Source organism: Lemur catta, chromosome 3 (genome assembly GCF_020740605.2).
Source record: "Lemur catta isolate mLemCat1 chromosome 3, mLemCat1.pri, whole genome shotgun sequence".
NCBI classification, from domain to species: domain Eukaryota; kingdom Metazoa; phylum Chordata; class Mammalia; order Primates; family Lemuridae; genus Lemur; species Lemur catta.
Window position 1 is genome coordinate 27746771 of NC_059130.1, and position 21503 is coordinate 27768273.

The following is a 21503-nucleotide window of genomic DNA, read 5'->3' on the forward strand; positions in this document are numbered from 1 at the left end:
TGGGAAGGGCTACTACATTCCTTCTGGTGTCTCTAGAGGAAAGCCCATTTTCTTGCAGTTTCCAGCCATAGACCACCTGCTTTCCTTGGTTTATGCCCACCTCCTCCCAATGTCAGGCCTACTCTTTGCTCTGGCTGCCATCTCTCTTCTGCCTCCCTTTTTCCATTTTAAGGACCTTTGTGATTATGCTAGGTCCACCTAAATAATCCAGAATAACCTCCAAATTTTAAGGTTAGCTGATTAGCATCCTTAATTCCATCTGCTGTCTTAATTTCCCTTTGTCATGAAACTGAACATATTCACAGGTTCTGGGGATTACAGTGTAGACATCTTGGGGGAAAGGTATTATTCTATAACAGCAATCTAAGGTAAAGTCTAAAACTTGCTTTGAAATGATGTAGAGAAAATAAGTTTATGCTATATATCAATGAAACAAATATGCTAAAATGTTTTTTTATTTGAAGCAGTCTTTGTTTTGTAAACATGTTTAAAAATGCTAAAATGTTAATTGCTGACCCAAGATGGTAGTTACATAACTGTTGATTATACTACTCTACTTTTCTTTATGCTTAAATTTTCAATTAAAACAAATTTTTAAAATTTTCCTCCACATTATTACTAAAATGAAAAATTTTTAAATTAAATTAAAAACTCTTTTAGCTTTTTAAAATAAACAAAATAGAATGGATTCTTTTTTCTAAAAAATGCCTTTAACTTGACTGTGCAGAAACTGGAAAGTAATGCGGCAGAAGAATATAGATAGTGTGTGACATTTAATTGACCAGTAATATTAAGATGAAGTGCATGTAGCCCCCCAGATACTATGAATATGGTTACTTCTTGGGCTTGTAAGGGATTAAGTTGCTTTTTACATGCAGGCAACAGGGTCCTACCTGAAGAATGAGATCTTTCTGTGTTAGTTGTCACGGTCCTGCCTTGGGGAAAAATACATCAAGTAAGAAATCTGGACTCCTATCTCTTTTTATATTTAAAAAGGAATAAATAGCATGCTTTATAACTTTAAAATATACATGTAGCTCTGCCTTGCCTTTGATATAGTATCCATTCATAGAGAAAAAGATTCTCTTTTCTACTTGTAGGCACTGAACTAGTGGCACCTGATAAAATTTTCATGTTGATAAAATATGTAGAAGTTTAGTCACCATATTCACTATAGTCATCTAGTCAAGTCAGAAAGTGGCGTGGTAAAAAGGAAGGAGAGAGAGATCTCTGGAACAGTCCTAGCACATAAGTGCTTATGACATTTATAAACAGGAAAGTGCTGAAATCATCACCCATTCTTATATTTGAAGAAGTACTTTTTGGTTTGCTTTCTGCCATGGGAGAAAAAAAATCAGGCAGAGGTTTAAGACCTGGTCACTCCTATGTAATGTTTTAAATAACTCTAAATTAGACAATCCAACAAGACAGAAAGAAGGTTAGAGGCAATGAGAACCTCCATCTCACTGAAAGGGTCAAGTGAAGACTCTCTTGAAATCCTTTAAACAGTTTTGAAGCACATACACAGTAAGAAACACAAGTATTTTGAGGATGAATTCAGGGATAACGTAGTAATTGGAGAAATCTGGAAAATTTTTACCCTCAAGTATGGAAGATACATAGTAACAAGGATGTTAACATGTGGACAGCGTCAAGAATAGCATCTAGGTCTTAGACCCTTCATACAAAGTTCTTCTTGCTTCTGCCTGGTGAGTTATGGGGACATGAGATATCTTTCCTTCTTCTATCTACCTTATTATTCCTCTCCTTGTATTCTGTGTTTATAATAAAGACACCATTATTCCTTTGATCAAGTCAGAAACCCTGAATTCATGTGAAAGGACTCCTTTCTATTATACCTCACTCATTCAATGAATAATTTTTCATAGATTCTAATATACATATTTCCTCCATTTTTAACCTCTGATATGAGATGGCTATAATCAATGGAATTTAACGATTGACAGCATTCTTTCTTTCCCATTGGTTCATAAAATATTGATGCATCCTAAAATCAATGGCATTTTAGATTCCAAGAAATAATATTTATGAAAAGCTTACTATTTATTGTTAGCACTACTCTAGGCAATGAGAATATAGTATTCAACAAAGTCCGTAGCCTCATGGACTTAACATTCTAGTATTAAGAAAAGAAACAAATTTCTTTTCTTTTCTTTTGAGAAAGAGTCTCACTCACTCTGTTGCCTGGGCTTGAGTGTCATGGAGTCAGCCTAGCTCACAGCAACCTCAAACTCCTGGGCTCAAGCAATCCTTCTGCCTCAGCCTCTTGAGTAGCTGGACTACAGGCATGCACCACCATGCCCGACTAATTTTTTCTATATATTTTTAGTTGTCCAGCCAATTTCTTTCTATTTTTAGTAGAGACAGGGTCTCACTCTTGCTCAGGCTGGTCTCAAACTCCTGAGCTCAAACAATCCACCCGCCTTGGCCTCCCAGAGTGCTAGGATTACAGGCGTGAGCCACTCTGCCTGGCCTGAAAAGATTACATTTGAGCAAGTCCTGAATTAAGGAAGGAAATGAGCTGTACAAGTATCTGGGAGAGAATGTAACAAGTAGAGAACAAGTAGAGAAACAGTGATGTTGCCTGACACAGGATGGTGCTTAGCCTGTACAAGAAACAGTAAAAAGGTAAAGATGAAATGCCACATCCAAGAAGGAGAGTGGTAGGAAATAAGGAAGGAGAGGTAATTCAGGATCCAAATCAAGTATAGTCTTATATCACAAATATCAGTTAGATATATCTTGACAGAAAGGCCAATAGAAATATTTACAGACTGGATGTGAAATATGAGAGAAAGAGTCGTTAAGGATGACTCCAGGGCTTTTTTCTCTACAGTTGGATGAATGATGATGCCTTTTACTAAAATGGCATGTTTGGAGTAAAAAATGAAAAGTTCAGTTTTGACATGTTAAGTTGGAAATGCCTATTAGACAGAAGTCTGGACTTAAGGGGAGAGGTTTGGGCTGAAGATACAAATTCAAGAGTCATACACATATATATGGAATTTAAAGTCATGAGGATGGCCGAGCGCAATGGCTCACGCCTGTAATCCTAACACTCTGGGAGGCTGAAGTGGGAAATCACTGGAGGTCAGGAATTTGAGACCAGCCTGAGCAAGAGCGAGACCCCGTCTCTACTAAAATTAGAAAAAAAATTGGCTGGGCAACTAAAAATAGAAAAAATTAGGTGGGCGTGGTAGCATGAGCCTATAGTCCCAGCTACTCAGAAAGCTAAGGCAGAAGGATTGCCTGAGCCCAGGAGTTTGAGGTTGGTGTGAGCTAGGTTGACCCCATGGCACTCTAGCCTGGGCAACAGAGCAAGACGTGGTAGTGTTAGGCTTAGGGTTATCATTAGGGTTAAGGTTAGTGTTTTACAGTTAGTGTTATGGTTTAGGTACTGTTATGGGTTAGGGTTAGATTTAGGGGTTAGAGGTTGGGTTTAGCGTTAGGGTTAGGGTTAGCAATAGGGTTAGGGTTAGGTGTTATGGTTAGGGTTAGGGGTAGCAGTTAGACTCTGTCTCAATAAATAAATAAAGTCATGAGGATAAACAAGATTATTTAAAAGTGAGCATAAACAGAGAAGAGGTCTAACTCCTGAATTCTGAGGTACTCCCACATTTAGAAATTAAAGCAAACACCCAATAAAGACTGGACTAACCTGTGAGGTAGGAAGAAAACCAGGAGAGTGTGGTGCCCTGGAAACCAAGTGTCCTTTTCCCCATAAATCTAAGTATCTCTAAAGTTCTAAATTTCTCTGGCATCTTTCCATTCCTTTTCAACCTTTCTGTCACTCCTCAATTCAGAATATCATCTTTTCTCTCCTTACCTACACAGCAAATACTTTAAATGATCTTGTGCTCCTCCCACCTCATTCATCCTCTATATTGCCAATAAAGTGATCTTAAAAAAAAATGTAATCTTACCATCCTAACCTTAATATCAAAGACTTCCCATTATCTAGAACCGCAGTCCCTAATACCAGTCCATGGCCTGTTGGGAAACAGGCCAAGAATCACCACCTGTGCTCCACAGCAACCCCCCCCCCCCCGCCCAGTCCATGGAAAAATTGTCTTCCATGAAACTGGTCCCTGGTGCCAAAAAGGTTGGGGACTACTGATCTACAACAATAATATAAAGGACCCTTCATGATCTGGTCCCAATTTATCTTTTCAACCTACTATTCCTGTTCTTACGTATTTTATAGGCTGGACACATGAATTTTTATACTGACCTGCCATCCAACATATTCTTTCCTGTTTCCAACCTTTTGTATGTGCTATTTCTTTACCCAGTAAGTCCTCCAACTCTTACATTAAGAATATAAGAAGATATTTCTTTTATGAATAGAGTAACAATATGTCCTAGTTTGCAAAGGACAGTTTGTCCTCTCATGATGATTAACAATGTCCCTTTCCCCTTTAATAGTGTTCTAGTTTGGAGGGTAAATTATATGGTCACCCTATGAAAACTTCCAGTCCCCCAGGCAGTTTTTCCTTTCTGTGTGCTGTCAAACATTTTGAACATGTCAGTACCTGTCTCATTACAGAATTACCTGTCCATTTCCCCTAAAAAATTGTGAGCTCCAAGAGGTCAGGGACTATATATAATTTTTTTTTTTTTAATTTTTGAGACAGGGTCTCACTCTGTTGCCCCTGACTATATAGTACAGTGACATCATCATAGCTCACTGTAACTTCTAACTCCTGGGCTCACGCAATCCTCCTCCCTTAGTCTTCCAAGTAGCTGGGACTTTAGGCATGCGCCACCAGGCCCAGCTTATTTTCTTACCTTTTGCACCTAACTTGTACATATCAGGCACTCAAAAATGTTTTTGTTGAATGAACTCCTGGCTTTAAAAATCTATGTTCTCTGCAAACACATTCTGAGAAGAGGAGCTAGGCAAAGGAGAGAAAGGGTATAAAGGTGGGCAACAAGCCTGAGACTGGGAGTTGGTTGGGAGAAGCAATCCAGGATTAACAGAAAAGGATCCGTACACAAGGAGTACCAGAACTTTAATTCAAAAGGATACCTACCGCCAAACTGCTTCTAATCTATTCAAAATATAAAACATACAACTTCAAAAAGTTCTTACCAGACCATTAAAAAGAAACATCACAAAGTTACATATATATTTAAAAATATACAAGCACATTACTAATGTTCAGAGAAAGACGGCACAAATTTTTATGAAGCTGGCCGGGCGCGGTGGCTCACGCCTGTAATCCTAGCATTCTGGGAGGCCGAGGTGGGCGGATCCCTCAAGGTCAGCAGTTCGAGACCAGCCTGAGCAAGAGCGAGACCCCCCGTCTCTACTAAAAATAGAAACAAATTATCTGGCCAACTAAAAATATATATAGAAAAAAAATTAGCCGGGCATGGTGGCGCATGCCTGTAGTCCCAGCTACTCGGGAGGCTGAGGCAGTAGGATCGCTTGAGCCCAGGAGTTTGAGGTTGCTGTGAGCTAGGCTGACGCCACGGCACTCACTCTAGCCCGGGCAACAGAGCGAGACTCTCTCTTTTTTTTTTTTGAGACTAGGTTTCCAGCTTGCCAGTTTCAATGCAAAATAATTTTCATTTTCTGGAGAGCAATGCTACTCAAAGTGTGTCCTACTGACTGGTGCTGGTCCATGAACTGTTTATTACCACTCTGCAACAAGATAATCAGAGAAATTGAGAGTAAATATTTAGAAACTTTTTTGTTAATTTGACCAAGTAATTTTGTGCCTACTGTTGAATCTAACAATAAAAAATACTGGGCTTGGATTTTGTGTACTCATTTTTTTTTGTATTTCAGCATACTATGGGGGCACAAATGTTTATGCTACATATATTGCCTTTGCCACACCCGAATTGGAGCTTCAAGCGTGTCCATCCCTCAGATGGTGCGCACCACACCCATTAGGTATGAATATACTCATCCTGTCCTCCAGCCTTATGTATCTCTTTTTACCTCCCTTTTTTAGTAATCCATTCCACTGTTATTTACAATAGTATTAGTCCACACTATATTAGAAAACAAAAAACTTGTCCTTCACCACAGAAGGTTTGGAGACGTATCACTATAGAACAGCAGTCCTCAACCTTTTTGGCACCAGGGACGGATTTCATGGATTTCCATAGATGGGGTGGTGGGGTGGGGGAGGAGGTGGGTCAGAGCTCAGGTGGTGATGTGAGCAATGGGGAATGGCTGCAAATACATAAGAAGCTTCACTCACCTGCTGCTCACCTTCTGCAGTGCCCACACTAAGGTGCCCCCCACCCCTCCTAAGTTTCACAGAAGACAATTGGAAGACAATTTTTCTACAGACGGCAGTGGCAGAGCTCTGTGCCCCATGCCTAACAGTCCACAGACTGGTAATCGTCCACAGCCCAGGGACTGGGGATCGCAGCTATACGGAACAATCTGGACACATGTGTGACCCATGGATGGAACCCAATAAATTTAGTTTTGTTATTTTTCTTTTACTTTAAACCAATGTTTCTGTAAGTGTCATTTTAGACCACCTACATCAGAATCAGAAATACTTCAGATATGTGTTGCAAATGCATCTTCCCAGGCCCATTTCATAGTAAATTTCTTAGGGTGGGACCAACGAATATGCATTTTTCTATACTCCCCTTGGTAATTATTTGGCAGTAGAGTTTAAGAATGATTGCTCTAAGTTTGCACAAAAGAAACAGTCAAGTGGGGGGGTGAGGGGGCATGGGCAATATATATAACCTAAACTTTTGTACCCCCATAATATGGTGAAATAAAAAAAAAAAGAAACAGTCAAGTAAGCAATCTAAGAAGTATATAATTAAATAAAAAAAAAAAACAGGGGTTAGCTGCATTCTTCCAACCTCTTGTAGCACTCATCTATAAAAATCCTGCTTCTCCTTGTGCAAAGAACAGATATAGGCTTCCCTTGGGAATATTTTTAAAAGAAAAAGAAAGCAAAAATTCTGTTTCATGCTTTATGTCACAAAACTAATAATAATGGGTGCTAGGAAAGAAGAGTTTCAAACAGTTGTGATCTTTCACGTTGCTGTGAAAACCATGATCTATAGGCTCATTTTATACACACATTCTCAGGAGAGTCTCCTTCTCAGATAAAACATTTTCCAAGTTATACATTCACCACCTAAGTCTGAAAACAACTGGGGAAAGTGCACTCCAATAGGAAGAAAAGTAACAAGGTATGTACTGGGGGTTTGGGGACAGGGGAAATAGAAGAGAGAAAATTAACATTTGAGCTAATGCTAAAGACCAGAACTATGAGCTAAGAACCACAGAAACAAGGCTTCATTTAATTCTCAGAACATTCCTATGAAGTCCCTATCTTCATTCTATGAATGAAGAGACTGAGACTCAGAAATATTAAATAGGCCGGGTGCAGTGGCTCATGCCTGTAATCCTAGCACTCTGGGAGGCCAAGGCGGGAGGATTGTTTGATCTCAGGAGTTTGAGACCAGCCTGAGCAAGAGTGAGACCCCTGTCTCTACTAAAAATAGAAAGAAATTATATGGACAGCTAAAAATATATATAGAAAAATTAGCCGGGCATGGTGGCATATGCCTGTAGTCCCAGCTACTCAGGAGGCTGAGGCAGTAGGATAGCTTGAGCCCCGGAGTTTGAGGTTGCTGTGAGCTAGGCTGACACCACGACACTCACTATAGCCCGGGCAAGAGTGAGACTGTCTCAAAAAAAAAAAAAAAAAAGAAATATTAAATAAACCTGCCCAAGATCACATAATAGTAAAGTGGAGATTAAAACCTATGTCGAATTCCAATGACCAGGTAGCTCCCCCTTCTATTACACCACAGATGGTAAAAAATAAATAAATAAAATAAATAAATAAATAAACCTTAGAAAGTCTCCCCAAATTTTTTGGCCTCATAAAAATTTCTCCAGAATACCCTTCAAAAATATTCATAACTCTGTATGCTAAATTAGTCATAACAGAAAAGAATGTTATAAAAATATAGCTAATCCAGTAGTAGCCTAGCTACTTATAGTCCACTAAGAGTAGACCTGAAAAAGGTTTCTCTAATGATGATTCGTGTATTTTTTTCCACTTATTTTTAAATTTTTTACTTTATTTATTGATTGAGAATGTCTCATTCCATCACCCTGGGTAGAGTGCAGTGGCATCATTATAGCTCACTGTAACCTCAAACTCCTGGGCTCAAGTGATCCTCCTGGCTCAGCCTCCCAAGTAGCTGGAACTACAGGCACGCACCACCACGCCAGGTTAATTTTTTTCTATTTTTGGTAGAGATAGGGTCTCGCTCTTGCTCGGGCTGGTCTTGAACTCCTGACCTCAAGTGATCCTCCCTCCTCAGCCTCACAGAGTGCTGGGATTACAGGCATGAGCCACCGTGCCTAGTCTATTTTTTGACTTGTATATATTCACGGGGTACAAGTGCAATTCTGCTACACTGATATATTGCATTGTGGTGAAGTGAGGAAATTCATGTATTTTAAAGAGGCAGACATAATCGTCCAAATACATTCATAAATTCTTCTTCTTCTTCTTCTTTTTTAATGATACAGAGTCTCCCTCTGTCGTTAAGGGTGGAGTACAGTGGTATGATTATAGCTCATACAGCTTTGAACTCCTAGCATCAAGCAATCTTCTTACCTCAGCCTCCTGAGTAGCTGGGATTAAAGGCATGAGCCACTGCACCCAGCTCAAATAAATCCTTTCTCAACCAAGCTTTGAAGATTAGTAGGCCTGTGCTCTGTACTTGCAACTGTACAGGTGAATGAAAGTTTGTCTTCCACCAAACTGTAAGCAAAATGCACTTCCAGGTCCTGCCAAAAAAAATCACAGAACAATTGGTCTTGTTCTGCACCATCTCCAACCTACCCTAATGCAAACCAGACAGCTGAGCTCCTTCCAAGCTACCTAATGTTTCCTACTGCCAATCACTCGCAGCAATTAACTCTGCACTTCCCAAGGATGTAAACTCTCCATTTCAGTTCCCTACAGGAACTTAAACACACACAAACCAAACCACAGAACAAATTCCTCAAATAGGGCTAAAAGGTCCTAAGGAAAAGCAAAATGGCTATAGAACAAGTTTTATCTTAGATGCTACAAAGAGTGAAATTATTGTACTATGCACAAATGTACAATTTTATAGGATTACCTTAGAAGTTGATTCCATACAGTTCTAGAGGTAGCAATTTCTGGAATTCAGCAACTGGAGGAAAAAAGGGTGTGGACACCAGCTTGAGAAGAGCATGCATCAGTGTGGATATGAGAGCACTATTAACTATTTCTCACTAAGAGGAGATTTAGATAACATGGAACCAGAAGAAACCACTCTAATCTCTTTAGAGGACAGAAACACACAAGACTTATCAGACCCAAAAGTGCTTATTATACTATACCAGGCAAGGTTATCAACCAGTAGGTTAGAAATAAATTGGGCAAATTAGAGAAAATAACTTGACACAAATATGGAAGACACTGGCAGATTACTACAAATATCTCTAGAGCTGCTACAAAGGATCAAGCCTGCAAAGAAAAAAGCTGGAGTCTAAAGAGAAGTACAATTCACTTTTAATAACTTTCCACTGAGCCAAAACGTACTCCTTCAAAATAAAGCTGCAAAAATTGTAGGACACTGAATTAGAATTTGTCTCAAGCCCTTCTTAGGCAGGATTATCATGGGTCCTACTTTAACTGATCTCCTATGCTGAAAATGAAAGCACATTAACCTTTTTACCTAAACCCTGCTTTATTTTCCTTATTTTTCTGACATTATACATACATTTGTTTATTGCCTGTATCTTTCCATCACTACATTTTAAACTCTATGGGGTGAGCAGACAAACTTGTCTACTTTGTTCACTGCTATATCCCCAGTGCTTAGATAAGTTCCTAGCACTTAAAAATCATTCAGTAATTATTTCTTAAATGAATAATTGGACCGTTCATCTATATGCTGTTTTGATGGGAAAGGGTTGGGAAAGGGGGAGTGTAAGACTGAGCAAATGCTACAGAATCCTACCTTCAAGGACAGAACTGATTCCTGCTGTCTGAAGACTATTTAGCTTTCTTACTGGATGGAGATTTGTAATGGTTAGTCTGTATGTAAACATCTCCTTCCAATTTCCAAAGCAAAAAGCTTCAACTCTCATCCAATATTCCCACCCTATTCCAGGTGCATAGCTAAATTTTGGCTTCCTGTTTTTCATTTGGTTTTGTGGGCCAAGGGGGTGGGAGATACACATGCCACTGCCTTCCCCTGGGATCACACTAGGGAAAAGCTATATGGATCAAACATACATATTTGGGTAATTAACACCAGACACCAAGAGCCCCTAAATGGTTGTGTGACTGTGATTTAGAGTGAGAAAATAATTACGCAGAGCATCACCAACAGAGAAGAACCTCAAGACTCTTACAGAAGGAGAGAACAGCTTCTCACTTGGCTTCCCACTGCTGCTTCAATTTATCATACAAAACTGCTAGGCACCCTCACACCTGTAATCCCAGCACTCTAGGAGGCTGAGGTGGGAGGATCGCTTGAGGCCAGGAGTTTGAGACCAGCCTGGGCAACACAGCGAGACCCCACCCCTACAAAAAATTTTTAAAAAATTAGCCAGGCATGGTATTCCATGCCTGTAGTCCTAGCTACTTGGGAGGCTGAGCCAGGAGGATCACTTGAGCCCAGCAGTTCGAGGTTACAGTGAGCTATGATCCCGCCACTACCCTCCAACCTGGAGGACAGAGTGAAACCCTGTCTCTAAAAAAACATAAACCAAAACAACAACAACAAAACCCATCCACAAAACAAACCAACCCACCAAAACTAATAAGCCTTCTTTCAAGGTGTTATAACAGCTTCCACTATCACTTATTGCCTGTTCTCCTCTACTCTGCCCACCTAACTAAGCTAGTCTGTCTCAATCTTCCATAAGACAGTCTTACTTCTATATTCACATAAACCATTCTCTTAGACCTTCCCTTGCCACACTTCTACATAAATTCCTTACCTTTATCTGATAAGATATATTCCCTAATTAATTCTACCTAAGTGTTTATTCTCCCAATGTCTTGATAATATTGTTCCTCAGTGCCCATCAAAATTAACTCTCCCCTTTTTCTATAGTAACGGAAGTTCTGGCCACAGGATTTTTCAGCTACACCACATTTCCTAGCCTCCCTTGCTGATAGGAAGGCTAAATTCTTGCCAATGGAATAAAGAGGAACTGATGTGTGTCACTTCCTGGCTGAGAACTAAAAAAAGTGGGCAAACTCTTTCATGTTCTTCCCACTTCCCATCTGGCTGCAACTCAGCTTCAACCTTGCAGAGAAGGACAATGCCCTAGAAAGAGAGCCTCCTACTAGTAGCACCAGCATTTCCTAGGAATTTGTTGGATATACAAGTTCTACAGCCCCACCCCAGACCTACTGAATCAGAAGAAAACTACAAACTGTGTTTTAACAAGCCCTCCAGGTGACTCTGATACATATTAAGTGTGAGAACCACTGTCCTAGGGATTAGCAGAAAAATGGGTATTAAAAAAAAACCTGGGTCCCTGAATTACCACATGGAACAATAGAACCACTAACCTTGGGCAATTACATGAAAGAAATACTTTCTATCTTGTTTGAACTATTGCATTTTTGGATCTTTGTTGTAGCTATTCAACATACACTGTGGTGGCTCTTACAACTTTTTAGTCTTAAACCTCCTTTAAAGAGGACACGCTAAAAAAAGTCAAGGACTTAAAGAGATTTTGCTTGTGGGTTATAGCTAAAATAGTCACCATATTAGAAACACAATTAAAACAGAATTTTTAAAATTTATTTTTTATTTCAGAATATTATAGGGGTACAAATGTTTAGGTTACATATATTGCCTGTGCCCCACCTGAGTCAGAGCTACAAGCGTGTTCATCCCCCAGACAGTGCCTACTGCACCCATTAGGTGTGAATATATCCATTCCCTCCTTCCCCCTCCCACCTGGCCGACACCTGATGAATGTTATTACCATATGTGCATGTAAGTGTTGATCAACTAATACCAATTTGATGGTGAGTACATGTGGTGCTTGTTTTTCCATTCTTGTGATACTTCACTTAGTAGAATACGCTCCAGCTCCATCTGGGATAATACAAGAGGTGCTAGATCACCATTGCTTCTTGTGGCTGAGTAGTACTCCATGGTATACATATACCACATTTCGTTAATCCACTCATGTATTGATGGGCACTTGGGTTGTTTCCCCATCTTTGAAATTATGAATTGTGCTGCTATAAATATTTGAGTACAGATGTCTTTTTAATAGAATGTCTTTTTTCCCTTTGGGTAGATGCCCAGTAATGGAACTGCTAGATCAAATGGTAGTTCTACTTTTAGCTCTTTGAGGTATTTCCATAGAGGTTGTACTAGGCTGCAGTTCCAGCAGCAGTGTATGAGTGTTCCTATCTCTCCATATCCATGCCAACACTTGTTGTTTTGGCACTTTTTGATAAAAGCCATTCTCACTGGAGTTAACTGATATCTCACTGTGGTTTTGATTTACATTTCCCTGATGATTAGAAATGTTAAGTATTTTTTCATATGTTTGCTGGCCATTAGTCTGTCTTCTTTTGAAAAGTTTCTGTTCATGTCTTTGGCCCACTTTTTAATGGGGTTGTTTGATTCTTTCTTGTTGATTTTCCTGAATTCTACATAGATTCTAGTTATCAGCCCTTTATCAGATGTGTAGTATGCAAATATTTTCTCCCATTCTGTAGGTTGTCTATTTGCTCTAATGATAGTTTCCTTGGCTGTGCAGAAGCTTTTTACTTTGATCAGGTCCCATTTATTTACTTTTGTTGTTGCGGTGATTGCCTTTGGGATCTTCTTCATAAATTCTTTCCCTACGCATTCTTTCCAGATGTCTGTAAGAGTTTTTCCAACATTTTCTCTTAGAATTCTTATAGCTTCATGCCTTAGATTTAAGTCTGTTTTCCATGGTAGTTGATTTTGTGAGAGGTGAGAGGTGCAGATCCTGTTTCACTCTCCTACATTTGGCTATCCAATTTTCCCAGCACCATTTATTGAATAAAGATTCTTTTCCCCAGTGTATGCTTTTGTCTGCTTTGTCAAAGATCAGATGGCCATATGTGGATGGTTTTATATCTGGGTTTTCAGTTCTGTTCCATTGGTCTATGTCTTTGTTCTTGTGCCAGTACCATGTTGTTTTGGTTATTATAGCCTTGTGGTATAGCTTAAAGTCTGGTAAATTGATAGCTCTCAATTTGTTCTTTTTGCTTAAGGTTGCTTTTGCTATATGGGGGTCTTCTCTGGTTCCATAGAAAGTGTAGAATTAATTTTTTTTAGATCTGCGAAAAATGATGTTGGTATTTTAACAGGGATTGCATCGGCCAGGCGCGGTGGCTCACACCTATAATCCTAGCACTCTGGAAGGCCGAGGCGGGAGGATCGCTCGAGGTCAGGAGTTCGAGACCAGCCTAAGCAAGAGCAAGACCCTGTCTCTACTAAAAATAGAAAGAAATGACCTGGACAGCTGAAAATATATATAGAAAAAAAATTAGTCGGGCATGGTGGGACATGCCTGTAGTCCCAGCTACTCGGGAGACTGAGGCAGGAGGATTGCTTAAGCCCAGGAGTTTGAGGTTGTTGTGAGCTAGGCTGATGCCAAGGCATTCTAGCCCGGGCAACAGAGGGAGACTCTGTCTCAAAAAAAAAAAAAAAGGGATTGCATCAAATCTGTAGATTGCTTTGGGTAGTATAGATATTTTAACAATGTTGATTCTGCCGATCCATGAGCATGGTATGGTAAAACAGAATTTTTAAAATATTAATTCATTTAAAAATAACAAGCCCAACCCATGTGAACATTCTCATTCTTTGTTAAAAATAACTATTTTCTAAAATAAGAACAATTTAGTGAAAAAAGTGGATTATTTTACAAATCTCTTTAATGTCTGGTTTAATTGAAGAAAGCCAGATTTTCATAGCTGCTTCTGCAGTCAGTCTGCAGCGATATGTTGTTTCAATTGAAGTATATGGGGAGGGGGAGGAATCTAGTGTCACATAGATACATAAGAGGGGAGGAATTTTTTTTTAATTTTAGATTTGTAAGTGTTTAATGAACTCATTTTTTAAAACGTTTTAAACTTTGAAATATTTTAGACTCAGAGACTTATATTTGTAAACACAGACTTACAAATATTCTTTACCTTGCCTAATGTTAACATAAAACCCCAGCATGATTATTGAAACAAATAGTGTTGAAACAATACTATTAACTACTCTATACATCTTATTCAAATTTTATCAGTTTTCCTACTGATGTCCTTTTCAGATCCAGGACACAACCCACAATCCCACATTGCATTTAGTTGTCATATCTCCTTCCTTGATCTTCTCCAATCTGTGACCGTTTCTTAGTTTCTCTTCACCATGACACTATTGAAGAGTGCTGATCAATTCTTTTGTAAAATGCCCCTCAATTTGGGTTTGTCTAATGTTTTCTCATGATTAGATTGAGGTTATATATTTTTGGCAAGAATATCATAGAAGTAATGTGCCCTTTTCAGTGTATCATATCAGGAAGTACATGATGTCAATATATTGTATTACTAGTGATGTGAACTTAATCACTTGGTTAAGGGTGGTGTCTGCCTGGTTGCTCCACTGAAATGTTATTATGGACAGATACTTAGAATCTGTGCAAATATCCCATCTCTAATTAAACTTACACTTACTAATTTTAGCATCCATAGACAATTCTTGCCTATAACAACTAATACTGTAATTCTGCCTAATGTTTCCATCATTCTTTTTACATTGAATTTCACTGTAAGGAAGAATTGTCCCCTTTCCTTTATTTATTCGAAGTTTATTTACAGCAGTATGGACTTGTGGAAATTAATTCCATGGGTTATAAATCATTATTATTATTATTATTTTTGTTCTTCAAATTGTCCCAGATCTGCCCATTGAAAGCTCTTTCAAGTTGGCTCCCCATCACTTTTTTAACATTTCATTAGTTTCTGGTAACACGTAATATTCCAGGTTCATCTTATTTTTTCCTCTGTCCTAGCCATTTAACCAAGGTGCTCTAGTTCGTTTTACTGGAAAATGTATTTAGAAACTTAGATCTGGCATCAGGTATGCTCAATGCTATGGTGGTGTCATTGTTTCTGGACAAAGACAGAACAAAGAAATGTATGTACGTGTACATACACACACACATCCATATCTATTTCTATATCTATCTGTATATGCATGTGTGTACAGGTTGAGCATCCCTAATCCAAAAATCCAAAATCTGAGACTTTTTGAGCACTGATATGACGCCACAAGTGGGAAAATTCCTCACCTAAACTCGTGATGGGTTGCAGTCAAAATGCAGTTAACACTTTGCTTTATATGCACACACAAAAATGTGCTTTTATGGCCAGGCACAGTGGCTCATGCCTGTAATCCTAGCACTCTGGGAGGCTGAGGTGGGAGGATTGCTTGAATTCAGGAATTAAAGACCAGCCTGCGCAAGAGCGAGACCTCATCTCTACCAAAAATAGACAAAATTAGCCAGGCATGGTAGCACGGGCCTATAGTCCCAGCTATTCAGGAGGCTGAGGCAGGAGGATGACTTGAGCCTAGGAGTTTGAGGTTGCGGGTGAGCTATAACGATGCCACTGCACTCTAGTCCAAGAAACAGAGCAAGACTCTGTATCAAAAAAAAAGAAAAAGAAAGAAATTTTTTTTGAAACATGGTCTTACTTATTTGCCAGGTCTAGAGTACAGTGGCATCGTCATAGCTCAATGCAACCTCAAACTCCTGAGCTCAAGTGACCCTCCTGCCTCACTCAGCCTCTCAAGCAGCTGGGACTTCAGGCACAAGCTACCATGCACCCAGCAAAATTTATCTATCCAGAATAGATAAATTCATAGCGACAAAAAGCAGATTAGTGGTTGCCAGGGGCCAGCAGGAGGGAGAAATGGGGAGTGACTGCTTAATGGATTATGGGTTTTCTCTTGGGGTGATGAAAATGTTTTGGAATTTGATAAAGATGGTGGTCGCACAATACTGGAAAAGTACTAAATACCAATGAACTATACATTTTTAAAATGTTTAATTCTATGTTATATGAATTTTAACTCATTAAAAAAAGTCAACCCAGTAGTTTCTACAGGTCAGATGCAAATGTGAAATCTGAAACCCAATCAATGAATTTTTTTGAACAGTATTGCTACCTTAAAATCCATTCATCTACTTTACACTTTTTTTTTTTTTTAAAGAGACAGGGTCTTGCTCTGCTGCCCAGGTTGCAGTGCCATGGTGCAATCACAGCTCACTGCAGCCTTGAACTATTTAGGCTCAAGGGATCCTCTTGCATCAGCATCCCAAGTATCTGGGACTACAGGCCTGTGCCACTATGGCCACCATCTAATTGTTTTATTTTTTGCAGAGATGGTGGTCTCAATCCTCCTGCCTCAGACTCCCAAAATGCTGGGATTGATTACAGGCGGGAGCCACTGCAGCCCCCAGCCTACTTTACACTTTGAATAGATCTTTTATCCAGATATGATTTTATCATATCATGCACTGGTTATTTGGAAAATTCTAGTTCACCAAGTCATGCAAATCTTTCAAAGTTTGATGTATTATATTTTTAAAAACCACATTTGTTAATATCACTAAGCTCATCAGAAAACTAACTGGGAAGCTGTCAAACTTATGAAGAATACATAAGCTTTCCAAAATTCTAATTTTTGCTTGAATTTTATCACTGAGCACACATATAGTCAGTTGTTTTCCTTGAAAATTTTCAAGAAAATGTCTTCCAAATATCCAAGTTTAAATACCATAGTTTGTCAGTTTTCTTTCATCAAAGCAAAAATGGTGTTCTATGAAGAAAGCAGCTAGTTACCTTACAACCCAAACAATCGTACTTTTCCTTTAGACAACCACTGTACTTTGATATGTACCAGAACGGTTTTTTGAGTACTTCTCACTTTATCACACAAAATATTCAAAAACCATATACTGAAAGGTCAAAATTAAATAAAATTAGTTTTTACTGTCTCATCAAGAATATTCTTAAGTGAAACTGGATGTTTTCCTTTTAACTGTAAGTTTAAAACGCATGGCAGTGAAGACCATAATAATTATTAGTTTGGTGCTACTACTTTCAGTTGTGCTAATGTGCCAGGAGTTTTAATCACCACTGTTTTTGGATTATCAGTGCAATGTCAACACAGTGAAAAAGGCAAATAATGCCCTATATTATTATAAAAATATTTTTGATAGCACGGACTCTATGAAAGGGTCTTAGGGATTCTCAGAAGTTCAAAGACCACACTTTGAAAACTGCTAGCCTATTCTAACAGACTTGTTCAATAGGCAACCTACCAATTCATAATATTTCCCTAGTTTAAACAAACTACTTGCTGTAATCCTAGCACTCTGGGAGGCCGAGGCGGGCGGATTGTTTGAGCTCAGGAGTTCGAGACCAGCCTGAGCAAGAGCGAGACCCCGTCTCTACTAAAAATAGAAAGAAATTATATTGACAGCTAAAAATATATATAGAAAAAATTAGCCGGGCATTGGTGGAGCATGCCTGTAGTCCCAGTTACTTGGGAGGCTGAGGCAGAAGGATTGTTTGAGGCAGAAGGATTGCTTGAGCCCAGGAGTTGGAGGTTGCTGTGAGCTAGGCTGACGCCACGGCACTCTAGCCCAGGCAACAGAGTGAGACTCTGTCTCAAAAAAAAAAAATAAATAAATAATAAAAAAATAAACAAACTACTTGGCAGCAAATTTCTTTTCTTCATACTTCCCTTTAATACCTTTGCAGTGGTTTGAATGTGTCCCCCCAAAATTTAAGTGTTAGAAACTTGGTCCCTAATGCAGCAATGCTGAGAGGTAGGACCTGTGGGAGGTGCTTAGGCCATGAGGGCAGAACCATTCTTGGATTAATGGCTTATTGAGAGAATGGGTTAGTTATGAGAGTGGGTCTGTTATAAAAGCCAGTGTGGCTATCTCTTGTGAGTCCCCTCACCATATGATGCCCTGTGTCATCATGATACTCTGCAGAGTCCCCACCAGCAAGAAGGCCCTCACCAGATGTAGCCTCTCAACCTTGGACTTCCCAGCCTTCAGAACTGTAAGAAATACATTTTTCTTCATAACTTACCCTGTCTCACGTATTCAATTATAGGAACTGAAAATGGCCCAAGACAACCCACTACTATGCTATGAAGTGTCCTTAATACATTAAATAAATGCCATTATTGCCTAACCAACCCCAAATGGTACCTTCCTTCCACTAACTCACATTAGTGATGTCAACGGACATCACTACAAAATCCTATTCCTAAATCCACACTACAAAATCCTACTCTTAAAAACCTGAAATGATTAATCTCTTCTGGTCTGTTTAAATCTAATCTATTTTAAATTGCTTCTCTTTTCATTTCTAGAACTTGCTTCTTGGGTCACCTTTCCAAGAAAAAAAGACTCTTGGTCTAAGCCAGGGGTCTTACAAACTTTTTCTGCAAAGGATTAGATAGTACATATTTTTGACTTTGTGGGCCAACTACTGAACTCTGCTTTTGTAAGCAAGTGGGTGTAACTATTTCAACAAAACTTTATTTACAAAAACAGGCAGCAGCCATAGTTTGCTGATTCCTGATCTATGCTCTTCCTACATACAAGTCAGTCATCCCAGTCTAACTCAAAGACCTGCCAAGAGTTTAAAAAGGATGTAGCCACAAACTAGTTAAGAGAAGCTAATAAGAACAATGAAAACAGTAGTAAACAAACTCAACAAATAGGAATATTAACAATAGTTGCTAACATTCACTGAGCTCTTACTACTGGCTAGGCATTGTGTTACAATGCTTTACAATTCATTATCTCATTTAAGCCTTTTAAAAGGAGGTATAATAATTATCCTCCTTTTAGAGAGGAGAAAAGAGAAACAGAAAAACTAACTTTGCAAGGTCTCACAGTCCATAAATGCCTAAGCCTGGTTAAAACACAGGTCTGTCTTACTGCAGAGTCCATGTTCTCAATTGTCAAAGTATGCTATCTATCTACATTGTCATTTTTGGTTTGTTGATCCAACCAGACTGGTAAGACAGTAATTCTTTCAACAGACCATTTTTGTTTACTTGTTCTTTACAGGGTCTTTTCTATATTGTTGAGTATACTACACAAACCTTTGGCTCACAATTTTTTTTTTTTTTTTTGAGAGAGAGAGTCTCCCTCTGTTGCCCAGGCTAGAGAACCGTGGCATCAGCCTAACTCACAGCAACCTCAAACTCCTGGGCTCAACCAATCCTCTGCCTCAGCCTCCCGAGTAGCTGGGACTACAAGCGCGCATCATGACGCCTGGCTAATTTTTCTATTTTTAGTAGAGACAGGGTCTCACTCTTGCCGAGGCTGGTCTCGAACTCCTGATCTCAAGCGATCCTCCTGCCTTGGCCTCCCACAGTACTAAGATTACAGGTGTGAGCCACCACACCTGGCCTGGCTCACATTCTTGAATGTAAGATTCTAGGTGATCTTGCTCTAGGTTTTATCTTGTTTAGTAATATGCACCAAGGATCATAAAGGTCCCTATGCTTAAATGTGATGAGTTAGGATGTGCTGCCTAAAAAGTAATGAGTAGGAGGTAAACAGCCTTCTCTCACTGTCATCTTATAATAAATCAGCACAAAAGTTCTGACATGTACAAAAGGAAATCTGCTAGACATCATTTAGAACAGGTGGTATTAGAATGAAAAGAACAGAGGTAGTCAAGGAGCAGCTTTCACATATCCTCCAAAACTACTCTTCAGCCAGTCCTAAACAGCAACTTGGGCCTATGAGAGTTAAACAAAAAACCAAAAATTTTAAATGTACTCATTAATAGAATGTACTGGTTTATGCCTGATCATGACTACCTACCTAATCATTAAGATGATCCTTACTAATCTGGCTCCAGACATCAAGAGAAAAGTTAAAAAATAAAGGATGCCAAAGCCCTTCCTTGAAACCTGTCAGTCCAATAAGCAAGCATCATATAGACAGACTCTTAAATATAGAAGATGTTAAAGAATGAAATAAGCCTCGCATCTTCTCTTCCCTTTACATTTAATGTAAACCAACATAACAGGTAAAATATGACAGTATCACACGTGCACACATGTAAAATGGCTGGCTTCCATGGAGAGCATTACCAAACCATAATGTAAGAGGATAATATCAACTCAAAAAGGTAATTATTACTTCTAAGAACAAGGAAATCCCACAACTCTGAATGAATATCTAGATTCTAGCCTCTAGGTTTGAGCAAGACTGATCTATTGCTATTTTGTCTTTCAGTATTCAATCCACTCACTAGGAAAAAAATCCCTCTTAATTAATTTATAAAGGGAACTTGGAAAAGTGGGCTCCAGCTATTTGGAGCAGGGTAATAACTGTGGGTAGCCTGGGGAATAAGCAGATCAGCCATTCTGGTAGGTCCCATCCTGCAATCCTTAAAGAAAGTATAACCATATATGTATCTCCTAACAAAAAGAAACAAACAGATATTTACACCAAAACTCACACACCAAAAAACATAGACAAAGATTGTTGCTTGTGAAGATGTAGCAAGAACACAAATCCACAGGAATTAACAAAAATATACAAGTTCCCAATCGAATTAAGCAGCTTCCTCTAGACTGTAACCCAACAGATCTTTAACTATAGGATAAACCAATTCAAAAGCTCCCTCCCCCTCCAAACTCTCCCTATCCAATCCTTGGCACATCAGTGCTATTATTCTGAATGGTCAGACAGGAATAAAAATAAGTTCACATAAAATCAACTGTAACCGTATGGTCCTCTCTTTATTCATTAATATACTTTCTCAATTCTACCTAACACAAAAGCTGCTTTGTACATATCACATCTAGGAAGTACATAAAGAGAAATTAAGAAAAAAGGCACCACGGGAAAGTGAGCAGTAGAATTATAATTTCTAAATGAATGCCGACCTCCTCATGGCCAATGGAAGATAGAACCATTCCAACTGAACCCCAAAACTGTAACACTTGCAATGTCTGGACACTTAGAACAATCTCTTAATTTTTCCTTCCTTCCATGTGCTGTTTGACTTTCCTTTTATACAACTCTAACTCTGCAGCAGATGGCAGGGGAAGAATATTGAATTTTAAAAATATCATACTAAGTAGAACAACAAGAAATAAAGAAGAAGAAGGGAACTCAAATGAGTAGCTAATGGATATTACCTGCTCTATTATCTGGCTTTTTGCTTCTCCTTAAGAGCACCCTCTCTCACCCACCACCCATGTACCCTTGGGGATTCTGAATGAATAGAAAAAGTTTGGCCTGTCACCCCCCACCGGCCCCCCCCAAAAGCATCCTAACAAATTACACCTGTTAAATCCAGGAAGCATTTCTCTTCTAGTCACCGCCTTCCTCAAACACACACCCTCTCCTTCTGAATGGGAGCAGAAAGAGACCCAGAACA

General features: G+C 39.0%; 1 protein-coding gene across 4 annotated transcripts in view; it reads right to left on the minus strand.

Annotated features, from left to right (window-relative positions):
• The window catches only part of GATAD2B (GATA zinc finger domain containing 2B), a 92688-nt gene that overhangs the window by 36064 nt on the left and 35121 nt on the right, over positions 1 to 21503 (minus strand). For 2 of the 4 annotated variants that reach the window (XM_045545138.1, XM_045545134.1), the window contains exons 2-3: positions 9157 to 9210; positions 8646 to 8818 (exon numbers count right to left, since the gene is read on the minus strand). The exons of 1 other annotated variant lie outside the window; for it this stretch is intronic. The gene's annotated coding sequence lies outside the window, so the exon portion shown is untranslated. Of the gene's footprint in view, positions 1 to 893; positions 930 to 8645; positions 8819 to 9156; positions 9211 to 21503 lie in introns of those variants that run through there. One more of the 4 variants, XM_045545137.1, reaches the window with a different exon arrangement.